We start from the raw sequence: 16,804 nt of genomic DNA on the forward strand, positions 1-16,804 counted from the left end.
CATGATGACCTAGCAGTGGGGTAAGAGGAGAGGAGTAACCTCTAGAGGAAATGATCAGAAATACACACAGAACAGAAAGACAGGCTGACCTCAGCTGATCTTGGAGCTGCATAGTGAGCTGACACTTGAGAAGAGCTCTCATTTCTCAACATAAAAGCTACATGTGCTGTACCTGGGAGCCATCCTGAAGAGGCTAGGTCTAATCTTCCTACTTCTGGAAATAAATCCCTGTACTTTCCTTTCCCTAGGAACTCACAGCAAGTATTGCCACAATGGCCAGCATCGACCTTGTGACCCAGTGTGGCCTCTGCAGAATGCTATTAAAGCAAGCTTATTGAAAAATATATTCAGTGAGATTTGGATCAAAGACAGTAAAGTAGAGTTCACTTTCTAAGATTGGCGATTCTAGTAGCTGGCTAAAGAGGGTCTGAGACTGAGTATGTACTGTGACTGGGTCTTAGAAAACTATATTTGTGAGTGGTGGATAGGACCTGCTATACCCTCTTCACCCAGTGCAGTTTGGTGTCCCAGCCTCTGTGTGGGTTTCAGCAGAGAGTGAAATTCAGAGATACAGCATAGCTTAGTGCTAGCCGAGGCCTGAAGTAATCTGTCCTCTAGCCACAGAAACATTGTTTCTGTGCTACCTTGTACTACTAAGCAGGGAAACAAAGCTATTCTAACCAGCTTCAGTCCCAAACCAGTCTCACTAAGCAAAGGGAGAGCAACACAGAGAATAAAGAAAGGGTTGAATATTTCCTAACATTTGCCTACTCCAAAGGGTGAATAACCCAAGAAGATAGAGAAAGAAGGACAAATTGACAGAGGTAGTAAACATCTCCTCTTGCCTATGTGACCACCCCAGCAGAGACAATGCTTTTTCTTCCTTTTTAAAAAAAAAAAATTTTTATTTGCTGAGTAGTTGAATGGTTTTGTGTGTGTATGTATCTTTTTTAATTCTTTTAAAATATATTTTCATTTTGTTATTCTTGATTTTTTTTGTGACTCTCTCTTAAACATTAGGTTCTTTTATTTCTCTCTGTGAATCTTGTTTCTTTTCTCTTTTAGTAATTACAGCCTACATTTTCTATGTTTCTTCTACTGCCTCTCTTTTCACTTTCTAAATACTCTTAACTTTTCTTTTGCTATCCATTTCCTAGTCTCTTATTTTTTCTTTCGCATATTTTAAAGCTTCCTAGTTTATAATATTTCTATCCCCACCCATTCCAGTTGTTGTTTTTGTTAGAGCTGTGGATGTCAGAGTTTGTACTTAGTTTTTGCTTTATTTCTGTGTCTAATTCCTTGCTATTTATTGTCACTACTGTTACTTATACTCCCCTTTCTGTGTATTGTTGGGAACTGAGAAGGAAACTTAAAATAATTGTGAAGACATTCTGTCAATATGCTATGCTCCAAGCTGAGCTAAGAGTCAGCACACCTTGCTCTAAATACAACCTATCTCTGCTCAGCAAATATCAGTGAATACTTGAATTTAAACAATATGGGAGATTAAAAACCCCAAGCTAGTGATAAGGCTCCAAGTAGATATGACTGGGGGACCCAAACTCCTGGTCACATATTCCTATAGCAAAAATTTAGAAAGAGAATAAAAAGACTGTGGACACTGTACCTACAAGGGACCACAGCTTAGGTCATTCCCATACCACTTTAGACTGTACAACTGTCAGTAAGATTAGAGGCGTAATTATAGGCGGCATACCCCATAAATTCTGCAACTTACAACACAACTGCCTGATATATGTACTAGAAGAAACCCATTCTGTGACACCTACAGAGAAATTAGGACCCTCAAGCTCTACACATATGTACTGCGTCAAGGTACAGTAAACACCACCAAAGAAGTAAAAGGCAAAGTATATGAAAAAATCCAATCTGAAATATAGTCAACACTTTACAACAATCCAATATCCCAGTACACATCATCAAGGGAAGGCTGTTTTCTAAAACAGCTATCACAGGAAAGTGGAAAAATATTTATCCCAACATATGTCTATTTATCAATGTAGAAATTCAAGAAATACTTTAAAAATAAGGCAACATGACTTTCCCAGAAATTCTTAATTCTCTAACAATGGACTCCAAAGATACCAAGGTAGATAATATTGAAGATAAAGAATTCAACAGAATGATTAACAAAATCAATGATTTCCAAGGAAATAAAGGAAATAAGGCAGACAATGCAGTATATGAATGAGAAGTTCAATAAAGAGAGGTTTACCAGGGAAAACAAAAATCTTGGATATGCAAAGTTCAATAGGTTAAATTTAAAAACCACTGGAAAGTCTCACTAATAGAACAGATCAAGCAGAAGAGAGAATTTCAGAACTTGAAGACAGGGTTGATAAACTAGAACTTTCAGATGGTAATAAAGGAAAAAAAAGTAAGAAACAACGAACGTAACATGCAAGACTTCTGGGACACAATTAAAAGTCCAAACTTACTTATTTTTGGTATAGGAGAAAACAATGAGTTACAGACTAAAGGCGTACAAAATATATGTGGTACAACAATGGCACAAAAATTCCAAAATCATGGGAAATACATGGACACCCAGATATAGGAGGCATTTAGAACCTCAAAAAGCCAGGAATAGAAAGAAAAGAACCTCCTCACACTGTACTCCAATTAAAATGTCAAGAGTATACAATGACAGATTATTGAAAGCTTCAGGAAAGAAGAATCAACTTACTTATAAAGGCAACTCAATCACAGTATCAGCAGACTTCTCAAAAGAAACTCTGAAGGCCAGAAGATCATGGAATGATACATTGCAGGTCTGAAGGAAGTAACTTCCAGCTTAGGTTACTATATCCCAGCAAAACTATTCTTCTGAACTGAAAGAGAAATAGAGAACTTCCAAGTCAAGCATAAAGGAATTCATGATCAGTAAGTAAGCATTGCAGAAGATACCTGGAGGAATTCTACACTCATAATAGGAAGATAAACACAACAATGAGGGTACAAGACAGAAGAAATAAACTGGAAGAGTACATAATCAAATAAGAATTAGGAAAGAACTGAACATTAGAAAAACAACAAATTGACAGGAATTAGTGCATACTTTTCAATAATAATCCTGAATGCAAATGGTCTTAACTCTCCAATTAAAAGACAAACTGACTGGGTTAAAACAAACAAACAATGTGTTGCCTGCAAGAAATTCACATCACCAGTAAAGATACACAGACTGAGATAAAGGATGGGAAATGATATTTGAAGCAAATGGAATTTGGAAATAAGCAGGAATAGCTATAGTCATATCTGACAAAGTAGACTTCAAATCAAACTTAGAAGACAAAAAGAATGTCAGTACATGTCAGTAAAGGGAACAACACATCAGAAGATATAACAATTGTAAATATATATTCACCAAATGTTGGTGCACCCAGTTATATAAAACAAACACTTTTGGACATTAAGGGACAGGCAGGCCCCAAAACAATCAGAGTGGGTGACTTTAATATGCCACTCTCATCAATGGATAGGTCATACACATACACACACACACACACACACACACACACACACAAATCAACAAAGGAACTTCAGAATTAAACTGCACTATAGATCAAATTAACTTAACAGACATCTACAAAATATTTCATCCTACAACTGCACAATACACACTCTTTGCAATAGTTCATCAGATTCTCCTGAAAACAGAACATAATGAAGAATACATATGATAAACCCATAAACAAAAAATATACTGAATGGGGGAAAACTAAAAACATTTTCTTAAAAACAGGAATAAGACAATGTCCAGTTTCACTGCTCTTATTAATACAGTACTTGAAATTTTAGCCAGAGCAATTGGCAAGAGAAAGAAATAAAAGGGATACAAATAGGAAATGGAAAAGTCAAATTATCCCTACTTGCAGAGGATATAATCCTATAATTAGAAAGTCCTAAAGACCCCACCAAAAGAATTTTAGACCTGACAAAATTAACACAGTAGCAGGAGACAAAAGCAACATACATAAATCAGTAACTTTTCTACACATCAATAGCAAACATGTTGAGAAAGTATCCCATTCACAATGACCTCAAAAAAATTACCTAGGATTAAATTTAGCTAAGGAGGTGAAAGAACTCTACAATGAAAATGACTGTGATGGGGGTGTGGCTCAAGTGATAGAGCACCTATCTAGCAAGAGTTCAATCCTCAGTACCACAAAAAAGAAAAAACTATAAACACTGAAGAAAGAAACTAGAAGATGAAAAACCTTCCATATTTATGAATCAACAGAATTCATATTGTTAACGTGGCTATATCACTGAAAATAATCTACAGATTCAGTGGGATAGCCATTAAAATTTGAATGACATTTTTCTCAGAACTAGAAAAAAGAATCTTAAAATCATGTTGAAGCACAAAAAGCCCTGAACAGCCAACGCCATTGTAAGCAAAAACACCAATACTGCAGATATTATAATACCCACTTTCAAATAATACTACAGCTCTATAATTACTAAAATAGAATGCTAGTGGTATAAAAATATACATGTAGACCAAAAAACAAGAGGATCCAGAAATAAATCAACATAGCCACAGCCATCTGACTCTCAACAAAGGTGCCAGAAACATACAATGGAGAAAATACAGCCTTTTAAACAAATGACACTGAGAAAACTGGATATTCACATGTAGAAGACTGAAAATAGATCCCTGTCTCTCATCCTATACAAAAATCAACTCAAAAAGGATCTTTGAATCTACTAGAGGAAAAGATAAGGAAAACATTTTAAGATATATAATCATAGGCAATGATTTTCTGAATATGACTCTAGCTCAGGAAATAATAGCAAGAACTGACAAATCTAACTACATCAAGTTTAAAAGTTTCCACACAGCAAAGAAAACAAAGTTAAGAGAAAGCCTATAGCATGGAAGAAAATCTTTTTAAATTATTAATCCAACAGGGGATTAATATCCAGAATACACACTTTTCAAATGAAAAGTATAAATGGTCAACAGGTACTTGAAAAAAATGTTTAACATCATTAGTCATTAAGGAAATAAAAATCAAAACTACACTAAGATTCTATCTTACCCCAGTCAGAATGGCTATCATGAAGAAATCAAAAACATCAAATGCCAGCAAGCATGGGGGGGGGTGGGAATGGCAGACACACTCTTATATATTGTTAATGGGAATCAGTCCAGCCATCATGGAAATCAGTGCGGAGGTTCCTCAAAAATCTAAAAATAGAAATGTTTTATCAAACTACATTACTCTTGGGCATAAGCATGAATCAAAATCATCATACAATAGAGATAAATTGCATGCCCATGTTTACTATAGCATTATTCACGACAGCCATGCCATGGAATCAGCCTAGGTGCCCATCAACAGATAAATAAAGAAAATGTGGTATATATACATTATGGTATAATGAAAATGTCATTTCCAGGAAAATGGACTGGAGATCACCATTTTAAGCAAAATAAATCAGACTTAGAAAGTCAATTATCATGTATCTTCTATTGTATCTAGGACATCTAGGAAGGGAAAAGTGTGAAAGTAGAATGGGGACTATTAGGGAAGAGAAAGAGAAAGGAGGAGGGATGATAAGAGAAGGTAAAAAGGAAAGAATATGATCAAAGTTCCTTATATGCCTGTATGAAAATGCCACAATGAAACCTCTTATTTTGTGTAACTAATATATGCTAATAAAAGTGTCAAAAAGAGGTATTTGAGCTTTCTAGGAATGTGTATGTGCTTATGAAAAGTTAAATGTGATTTAAACAAATTCAGTTCCCTCCCTGGAACTAGCTTACATGTACCTTTATCATTAGAAATAAATTTAATATAAACTTCTACCAGTAATACAAAACTATTGACCATTTCAATCTTTCAGTGACTATTGCAGTGTTTTGTGGCAGAGTATCCCTTCCAAGTGGAAATGAGCTTCAGATCCATGTGGCCAGGGAAGGAGTCACTGCCACCTTCTCCATATACTTGTATCTTATGGTCTATCTCATGTCAAGACATCTGATGCAGAAGAAAGATTTGACCTGTTTGCAGGTGGGGTTTAGACATGTGCTGTCACTGATAACCCACAGGCTCAGGAACCATGCATCTCCCTCCCTTCTTCATATCTTCCTTTGCTCTGTATTAAGTTGCTTGGGGTGAGGGAGAGAGGTTAGGAAAACAGGTTCCCACCAAAGCCTTTTCTCCACTCCTATAGAGATATTAGGAGGACTTTAACAAATCTTTACAAAAAGATCTAAAATCCCAAGGAAAAGGCAATATACTAAGGGAGAACTAATAATCTCACATTAGCTGCAATACAACCTAGATATTATATTGACAGCATGTCGTATCACATTTAACCAAACCCCTATTTGGTGTCTGTTGAACCTACCTTTCCCAGCTCCCAGCTGCCACTCTATCTTGGTGATCTCTGTCTCTTGTGATGGGTTGCTTCTTCAAGTCCTAGGGCTGTAGTTAATGGAAGCACCAATTAGTTCCATTTACAGGGGATTTGATCAGCCCGAAGAAGAAAGCTGTCCTTACTTGAAGTCAGAGAGAGGTGGGACAGCAGAGTGGACTCTGGTTCCACTTCAGTCCTGTATTTTCCAAAGAATCTTAACCTTAGTCTCCTCTGGAAAATCTGTAGGGGCTAGTCCTGATCATGGCTGAGACCACTTCCAGATTTTTTTTCCTCTAAGGAAGTGGTCAAATTAAAGACAGTTCCCTGACACAGTACTTTCAGTATATTTTTATTTCAGCATGTTACACAAAGCTCTTTCTTTTAGAATCTTTACACACTATTCTATTTATTGGATATAAACAGTTTTATTTTAAAGGCAAAAGGTATGAGGATTGAGTTATTTAATCCAGTTCCCAGTAGGTATTTTCTTTAATGAAATTTATTGTTTTAACTAATACATAAAACAGAAAAATTATATAAAGTGCTGTTTATATACATGAATATGCATATATAATGCTTAAATCAGGTTAAACACATCAATCTCCTCAAATATTTATCATTTCTTTATGCTGAAAACATTCAAAATCCTTTCCTCTACCATTTTGAAATGCACAATACATTGTTGTTATCTAGTCACTGTAGTTATGTAGTCACTTCTTGCTCCTATGTAACTGTAACTTAGTACTCACTGGTGAACCTTTACCCATTCTTCCCTCCCTCCTATTCTCTCCAGCCTCTGGCAATCACTATTCTACTCTCAATTTCTATGAGATCAACTTTTTGAGGTTTTATGTATGAGTAAAATAATGCAGTATACTTGTCTTTCTCTGTGTGGCTAACTTCACTTAACATAAAGATGGCCAGTTCAACACATATAGGCACGAATTACAGAATTTCATTGTTTTATGGATGAACAACATTACACTGTGTATATGTACCACAGTTTCTTTACCATTCATTGGTGGGGAGACAGAATAGTTGTTTCTATTTCTTGGCTACTGTGACTAGTGCTATAATAAACTTGGGCGTATAGATGTTTCTTTGGCATACTTCCTTCATTTCCTTTGGATATATATCCAGTAGTGAGAGTGCTAGATCACATAGTTCTATTTTTATCCCAGAAGGTATTCTAGTCTTCTAGGATATAGGGTGATAATTCTTGTGTTTGTAATTGTGAGAAAAATATTACTCTAAATAAGACTGTTTAATAGGTAACTAATACTCTGTTAGGCACTTTATGTTCACTAAAAACACCAGACACAATGTCTAGTACAAAGGAGCTGCTTAACAAATATACTAGAACCCCCTTATCCACAGACGATGAGTTCCAAGATCCCTAGTAGATGCCTGAAACTGTAGATAGTATTGACCCATATATATACTTTTTAACTGCATACCTATCATAAAGCAAGCACAGTAAGAAGTAACAATGAATAATAATGAAATAAAATAATTAAAACAATATACTGTAATAAAACATAAATGCATGTGGTCTCTCTCTCTCTCTCGAAGTATCTTACTTCCTCATTGCAATATAGTAATATTTTCAGACCATGACTGACCATAGATAGCTGAGACAGTTAAGGAGAGACAACTTTATCTCTTGCAGGAAGATGGAAGGTAGGGGGAGGACCCACAGCTGAGAAGGGTTACAATAAAGTGATATCTCTTGGTGAGCTTGACTTGTGCAGGACTTCTTAACGTATGCGTATGTCAGGTCTTTTCTGATATGTTAATTTTTAAAATAACTTCCCCATTTCTTCCCTTAGCCAAATGATACTTCTTACTGCTGAATACTCTCTCTGTTCCTAAACTTAAAAAATGTCAGATTATCTGTTGTACCCTAGAAAATCAAATTAGCCAAGCACTTTAGAACTGTATGGAATACAAGTCATTTTCTATATTGGTAGATTTAACTTTCTCATTATTTTATTGAGGGGTTTTTTGCATCTGTATTTGAAAATATTTTTCTTCTAACATACTGTATTTTTGTTCACATATACCATATGTACTAGGTAATGCTATATATATGCATGATATGCAGTGTGTAGTTTATTAGATTATCTCTAGTTTATGTTATATATAATTAAAATATGTGTAATAATTATATGGTATAATTCAGCATTATAGAATTATACTCTTAACAGTTTGTGATATAATGCATTTCACATTCCTGTCAGAGTTCATAATTATTCAACAAATTAGTCACATTTGTTCATGGGAACCAAAGAGCACCTTACCTTTTTATACTACAAAGCCATCCCCTCTACACCCGATTTGTTCTCTCTGCTGCCAAGTACAATTTTTGTGTGACCTGTGCAGTTTCTGTACCCTCTTCCACTTGGCTATAAGTACATGTAACTAATAAATTGCAATCAATATTAAAACAAGAATCAAATGTAAGAGAGAAACAGCCTCTGAATAAAGCAAGCATGGTGAGGGAAGTGCTTGAGCTTCAGTAGCCATATCTGGGGATGGGGCACCACATCTGGTCTTTCCCTGGTAACTTTTTGAGTCCTGATGAGTAAGACTGCCATTCTGAGTAAGTGAGCTATTCTTGACTCAGGCATTCTAATTCACTTTCAGTAGCCTTGAGCAGGAAATGAAACCATTTATCTTAGGTGAAGGGCCTCATTAGTCTTGGCATTGGCTTCCTCCACTCTACAAAAATTCATGCTAGGCTAAAAAGTAGGAAAGCCATAGCAGAGGCAAGGTGAAGGGAGCTGCTGAAAGAATAGCAGCCAAGAACCTCTGGAAGCCAGCAATAATGGCAGGCAATCAGCTACAAGAAAAAGCAGAAGACAGAGGAATCCAGGAGCCATGACTCACAAAACAAAAAGACAGAAGAACAAAGGGGAAAACAGAATAAAAAGAATATCTGCTGGGGCGAGAAATTAACTCAAAGAGAAAAGGAAATGCAATCAAAGTACACTGCTTAGCTCAGCAGTAAAATACTGTTATAATAATATATTGTGTTCATAATAAAAGCACAATAGGGATTTATATAAAGTGTCTCAAAATTAAATATACTGAATTCGAATAATACTTAAGAAGTTGCCAAATAAGTGTGCTATTCAGAAATGTGGAGGCAACAAAAAAGGAAGAAACAACTAGTAAAGTTTAGAGTGATCACTCTGAGAAGCGGAAATAGAGGAGAGAGAGGGCAAGAACACAGAACTATTTTTTTTTTTATTTCAAAACTATAATGTGATTCCAAGAATTTAAGGGGGAAAGAATTTTTAAAGGAAGGAAAACAAGTTCATACAGATAGTGTTAGAACAACTAGATAATCACATGCAAAAGAATAAAGTTAGACCTGTTCCTCTAACTACATACAAAACTGGATCATGGACATAAATTGTAATAGCTAAAATTATGAAACTGTTAGAACAATTCTTTTTTTTTTTTTTCATTTTTCTTTTATTATTCATATGTGCATACAAGGCTTGGTTTATTTCTCCCCCCTGCCCCCACCCCCTCCCTTACCACCCACTCCACCCCCTCCCGCTCCCCCCCTCAATACCCAGCAGAAACTATTTTGCCCTTATCTCTAATTTTGTTGTAGAGAGAGTATAAGCAATAATAGGAAGGAACAAGGGGTTTTGCTGGTTGAGATAAGGATAGCTATACAGGGCATTGACTCACATTGATTTCCTGTGCATGGGTGTTACCTTCTAGGTTAATTCTTTTTAATCTAACCTTTTCTCTAGTTCCTGGTCCCCTTTTCCTATTGGCCTCAGTTGCTTTAAGGTATCTGCTTTAGTTTCTCTGCATTAAGGGCAACGAATGCTACCTAGTTTTTTAGGTGTCTTACCTATCCTCACCCCTCCCTTGTGTGCTCTCGCTTTTATCATGTGCTCATAGTCCAATCCCATTGTTGTGTTTGCCCTTGATCTAATGTCCACATATGAGGGAGAACATACGATTTTTGGTCTTTTGAGCCAGGCTAACCTCACTCAGAATGATGTTCTCCAATTCCATCCATTTACCAGCGAATAATAACATTTCGTTCTTCTTCATGGCTGCATAAAATTCCATTGTGTATAGATACCACATTTTCTTAATCCATTCGTCAGTGCTGGGGCATCTTGGCTGTTTCCATAACTTGGCTATTGTGAATAGTGCCGCAATAAACATGGATGTGCAGGTGCCTCTGGAGTAACAGTCTTTTGGGTATATCCCCAAGAGTGGTATTGCTGGATCAAATGGTAGATCGATGTCCAGCTTTTTAAGTAGCCTCCAAATTTTTTTCCAGAGTGGTTGTACTAGTCTACATTCCCACCAACAGTGTAAGAGGGTTCCTTTTTCCCCGCATCCTCGCCAACACCTGTTGTTGGTGGTGTTGCTGATGATGGCTATTCTAACAGGGGTGAGGTGGAATCTTAGTGTGGTTTTAATTTGCATTTCCTTTATTGCTAGAGATGGTGAGCATTTTTTCATGTGTTTTCTGGCCATTTGAATTTCTTCTTTTGAGAAAGTTCTGTTTAGTTCACATGCCCATTTCTTTATTGGTTCATTAGTTTTGGGAGAATTTAGTTTTTTAAGTTCCCTGTATATTCTGGTTATCAGTCCTTTGTCTGAGGTATAATTGGCAAATATTTTCTCCCACTCTGTGGGTGTTCTCTTCAGTTTAGAGACCATTTCTTTTGATGAACAGAAGCTTTTTAGTTTTATGAGGTCCCATTTATCTATGCTATCTCTTAGTTGCTGTGCTGCTGGGGTTTCATTGAGAAAGTTCTTACCTATACCTACTAACTCCAGAGTATTTCCTACTCTTTCTTGTATCAACTTAAGAGTTTGGGGTCTGATATTAAGATCCTTGATCCATTTTGAGTTAATCTTGGTATAGGGTGATATACATGGATCTAGTTTCAGTTTTTTGCAGACTGCTAACCAGTTTTCCCAGCAGTTTTTGTTGAAGAGGCTGCTATTTCTCCATCGTATATTTTTAGCTCCTTTGTCAAAGATAAGTTGCTCATAGTTGTGTGGCTTCATATCTGGATCCTCTATTCTGTTCCACTGGTCTTCATGTCTGTTTTTGTGCCAGTACCATGCTGTTTTTATTGTTATTGCTTTGTAATATAGTTTGAAGTCAGGTATTGTGATACCTCCTGCATTGTTCTTTTGACTGAGTATTGCCTTGGCTATTCGTGGCCTCTTGTGTTTCCATATAAATTTAACAGTAGATTTTTCAATCTCTTTGATGAATGTCATTGGAATTTTGATGGGAATTGCATTAAACATGTAGATTACTTTTGGGAGTATCGACATTTTTACTATGTTGATTCTACCAATCCATGAGCATGGGAGATCTCTCCACTTTCTATAGTCTTCCTCAATCTCTTTCTTCAGAAGTGTATAGTTTTCCTTGTAGAGGTCTTTCACATCTTTTGTTAGGTTTACACCTAGGTATTTGATTTTTTTTGAGGCTATTGTAAATGGAATTGTTTTTATACATTCTTTTTCCGTTTGCTCATTGTTAGTGTATAGAAATGCTAATGATTTTTCTATGTTGATTTTATATCCTGCTACCTTGCTATAGCTATTGATGATGTCTAGAAGCTTCTGAGTAGAGTTTTTTGGGTCTTTAAGGTATAGGATCATGTCGTCTGCAAATAGGGATATTTTGACAGTTTCTTTACCTATCTGTATTCCTTTTATTCCTTCTTCTTGCCTAATTGCTCTGGCTAGGAATTCCAGTACAATGTTGAATAGGAGTGGAGATAGTGGGCATCCTTGTCTGGTTCCTGATTTTAGAGGGAACGGTTTTAATTTTTCTCCGTTAAGTATAATGCTGGCTGTAGGTTTGTCATATATAGCTTTTATAATGTTGAGGAACTTTCCTTCTATTCCTAGTTTTCTTAGAGCTTTTATCATGAAATGATGTTGGATCTTATCAAAGGCTTTTTCTGCATCTATTGAGATGATCAAGTGGTTTTTGTCTTTGCTTCTGTTAATGTGGTTTATTACGTTTATTGATTTTTGTATGTTGAACCACCCCTGCATCCCTGGGATGAAGCCTACCTGGTCGTGGTGAATAATCTTTTTGATGTGTTGCTGAATTCGATTTGCCATTATTTTGTTGAGGATTTTTGCATCAATGTTCATTAAGGAGATTGGCCTATAGTTCTCCTTTTTGGAGGTGTCTTTGCCTGGTTTTGGGATAAGTGTAATAGTGGCTTCATAAAATGTGTTTGGCAGTTTTCCTTCCCTTTCTATTTCATGGAACAGTTTAAGGAGGGTTGGTATCAGTTCTTCTTTAAAGGTCTGATAGAATTCAGCAGAGAATCCATCAGGTCCTGGACTTTTCTTTTTGGGGAGACTCTTGATTGCTGCTTCAATTTCATTTTGTGTTATAGGTCTATTCAGGTGATTAATTTCCTCTTGGTTCAGTTTTGGATGATCATATGTATCTAGAAATCTGTCCATTTCTTTTAGATTTTCAAATTTATTTGAATATAGGTTCTCAAAGTAGTCTCTGATGATTTCCTGGACTTCCATGGTGTTTGTTGTTATCTCCCCTTTTGCATTCCTGATTCTACTAATTTGGGTTTTTTCTCTCCTCATTTTAGTCAGGTTTGCCAGGGGTCTATCGATCTTGTTTATTTTTTCAAAGAACCAACTTTTTGTTTCATTAATTCTTTGTATGGTTTTTTTGGTTTCTATTTCGTTGATTTCAGCTCTTATTTTTATTATTTCTCTCCTTCTATTTGTTTTGGGATTTGCTTGTTCTTGTTTTTCTAGGAGTTTGAGATGTATCATTAGGTCATTGATTTGGGATCTTTCAATCTTTTTAATATATGCACTCATGGCTATAAACTTTCCTCTCAAGACTGCCTTAGCTGTGTCCCATAGGTTCCGGTAGGTTGTGTTTTCATTTTCATTGACTTCTAGGAACTTTTTAATTTCGTCTTTTATTGCATCGATGATCCATTCTTCATTAAGTAATGAGTTATTTAGTTTCCAGCTGTTTGCATGTTTTTTGTCTTTACTTTTGTTGTTGAGTTCTACTTTTACTGCATTGTGGTCAGATAGTATGCATGGTATTATTTCTATTTTCTTATATTTGCTGAGGCTTGCTTTGTGCCCTAGGATATGATCTATTTTGGAGAAGGTTCCATGGGCTGCTGAGAAGAATGTATATTGTGTAGAGGTTGGATGAAATGTTCTGTAGACATCTACTAGGTCCACTTGATCTATTGCATATTTTAGATCTTGGATTTCTTTATTGAGTTTTTGTTTGGATGACCTACCTATTGATGATAATGGAGTGTTAAAGTCTCCCACAACCACTGTGTTGGCGTTTATATATGCTTTTAGGTCTTTCAGGGTATGTTTGATGAAATTGGGTGCATTGACATTGGGTGCGTACAGATTGATGATTATTATTTCCTTTTGGTCTGTTAGAACAATTCATAGCAGTAAACCTCCACACCTTGGTTAGGCAATGATTTCTTAGATATGATAGCAAAAGCAAAAGTTACAAAGGAATAAATAGATAAACTATCAAAATTGTAAACATTTGTGCTTCAAAGTATACCATCAAGAAAGCAAAGAAATACATAAGTACTGAATAATCTAACTCTTTTGTGGAATCTTAAAAAGTTGATTTCATAGGCCGGGTGTCAGTGGCTCACGCCTATAATCCTAACTACTCAAGAGGCAGAGACCAGAAGGATCCCAGTTTAAAGCCAGTCCTGGACAAATAGTTCACGAGACCCTATCTCAAGAAACTCCGGCACAAAAATGGGCTGGTGGAGTGGCTCAAGGTATAGGCCCTGAATACAAATCCCAGTACCACAAAAAAAAAAAAAAAAGTTGATCTCATAGAAGTTGAGAGTACAATGGTGGTTGCCATGGGCCAGAGCAGAGAGAAGGAGGGATTAGGAAAAGGCTGATCAATGGGCACACTAAGTCACAGGTAGGTAGGAACAAGAAGCTTTGGTGTACTGTTGCACCAATAGCGTAACTGTGAATAACAATAACATAAAGACATGGCAAATGTTTGAGGAGATAAATGTTTAAACATATATAACTTAAATATTACATAGTGTATATAATGCATTGAAACATATGGTACCATTATTATGTACAAATTTGTTTTATAAATCAGTTGAAAATGAATTTAATTTTTAAAAAGTAAGGAGATAGCCTCAAAATGGGAGAAAATATTTATAAATCATAAATCTGATAAGAATATATAAAGAACTCTTACAACTCAACAATAAGACAAGTAACCCAATTTAAAAATGGACACAAAGGATCTTTCAATGAATATTTCTCTAAAGAATAACAAATGGCCAATAAGCACATGAAGATGCTCAGTATCACCTACCATCAAGGAAATGCAAATTAAAACCATGAAATACCACTTCACATCACTAAAATGGTTGTAAATAAGAAGACAGACAACAGTGAGCTTTGGCAAGGATGTTTGGAAATTAGAACAACATACATTCAATGCTGATGAAACTGTAAAATGGCTTAGCAAATTCTGAAAAAAGTTTAGCAGTTCAGTTCCTCAAAAAGTTAAACATAGAGTCACCAAATGACTTATAATTCTATCCCTAGGTATATACCAAAGAGAAATGAGAACACAGTATGTTAAAAAAATTTTACAAAATGTTCACAGCAGTATTAGTCATTATAGTCCAAAAGTGGAAACAACCCAAATGTCTATCAACTGATGAATAAGTAAACGAAAGGTGGCATATATATATTATATATATAATGGGTTATTATTCAATCATAAAAAGGAATGAATTACTGATACTTGCTGCAATATGAAAATGATCCTTGTGATAAGTGAAAGAAATCAGTCACAAAAGATCACATATTGCAAAGCTTAATTTTATGAAATATCCAAAATAGGAAAATTTATTTTAAAGACAGAAAGCCTATTAATTAATGGTTACCTAGGGATAGAAATGGAAGTGAGAACAGGAAGAAAAATGGGAAGTGACTGCTAATGGGTATGGGGTTTCTTTTGGGATGATGGAAATGGTCTAAAATTAGATTGTGGTGATGGATACACAACTCTATGAAACTACTAAAAATTAAATTATGCTCTTTATGTGGAGGAAATCAGTAAAACTGTTTTTAAACATCTATAAGGAGAGGTTCTTGTACAGATGTAAATATTTGTCAAACTCAGACAACTATACATTTATATGGGTATACTTTATTGTATATAAATTATACTCAATAACATACATGCATATATACTTTTTAATGTCTCCAATGCATTAATTTTACTGCAGTGAATTCGCATATTACTTTCAAAACAACAAGCAGGAAATAGTGCCAAAGTCATAACTACCTTTCTATAGCCAAGATTAATCAAGTGCATTACAGACATCTTCAACCTTCATTAGAAAAGGCTCCAATGCTGGCTGGAGAATGGGTATCTATAAGTGACAGGACTAATTTCCAACAGGAAAGCAACAATGTCAATTTAATCAACAATTTTCTAAAGTTCTCAGCAAGTATGCTTTCCTAGCAGAATATTTATTTTTCTAAGTAGAATTTAAATTAATATTTAAATAATATTAGTATCAGTTTACTCTTTGGGAGCAATACAATTTTACCTTAAAGCCATAAAAATTTCCTTCTAGAAGGAACTTGAATATCAAATCCTTTCTTTTACAGAGGTAGACATAGTGCCTTAGACAGGTGAAAAGACTTTCTTAGCATCACACTGATAAACTGACAAATTTACTGGAGCCCTGTCCATGAGCATCAGCAGGTCACTTATCAACACCTCCAGAAACAGTAGTCCCATTGTTAGTGTTTACCACCTGCAATACTTTCCTTCCTTATTCTTCATATCCACGCTATGAAACAGGGACCATCATTAACTGCTCCAATCTACTGATGTCAAATGTACATGGATTGGTTAATAAGCAACCTATAATGAAGGCACACATAAGAATGAAGCCAGTAGTCCAGTAGCAGTTCTGCCTCCAGAACCAGAACTTCTAACCAATAAAACATACCCACTTTTCTAAAGCAAGCACTCACATTTTCAACTCTTTTTAAAAAATGCTGCCCTTTCACATTAAATATGTGGGGGATATTCTCATAGACCCATCACTGATCTTTTTGGTAGACTTCGAACTTGGTAGACAAGCAAGCACTCTACCACTTGAGCAACACTACCAGCCTTTTTTTTGGACTTTCCTATCTATGTCTCCACATAGCTTAGATTTATGGATAAGGAGGAGAATTTCACTAACTTTTTGCCCAGGCTGGTCTCAAACTGTGATCTTCTTTTTTTTCTTTTCTTGAGACAGGTTCTCGGTGTATAGTCTAGGCTGACCTTAAACTCTTGATCCTCCCGCATCTCCAG

General features: G+C 35.6%; 1 protein-coding gene across 1 annotated transcript in view; it reads right to left on the minus strand.

The window, feature by feature from the left end:
* The window catches only part of Slx4ip (SLX4 interacting protein), a 230,927-nt gene that overhangs the window by 112,477 nt on the left and 101,646 nt on the right, over positions 1 to 16,804 (minus strand). Inside the window, 1 exon segment of the mRNA XM_074074342.1 lies at positions 6,388 to 6,464. The gene's annotated coding sequence lies outside the window, so the exon portion shown is untranslated.

Source organism: Castor canadensis, chromosome 5 (genome assembly GCF_047511655.1).
Source record: "Castor canadensis chromosome 5, mCasCan1.hap1v2, whole genome shotgun sequence".
NCBI lineage: Eukaryota > Metazoa > Chordata > Mammalia > Rodentia > Castoridae > Castor > Castor canadensis.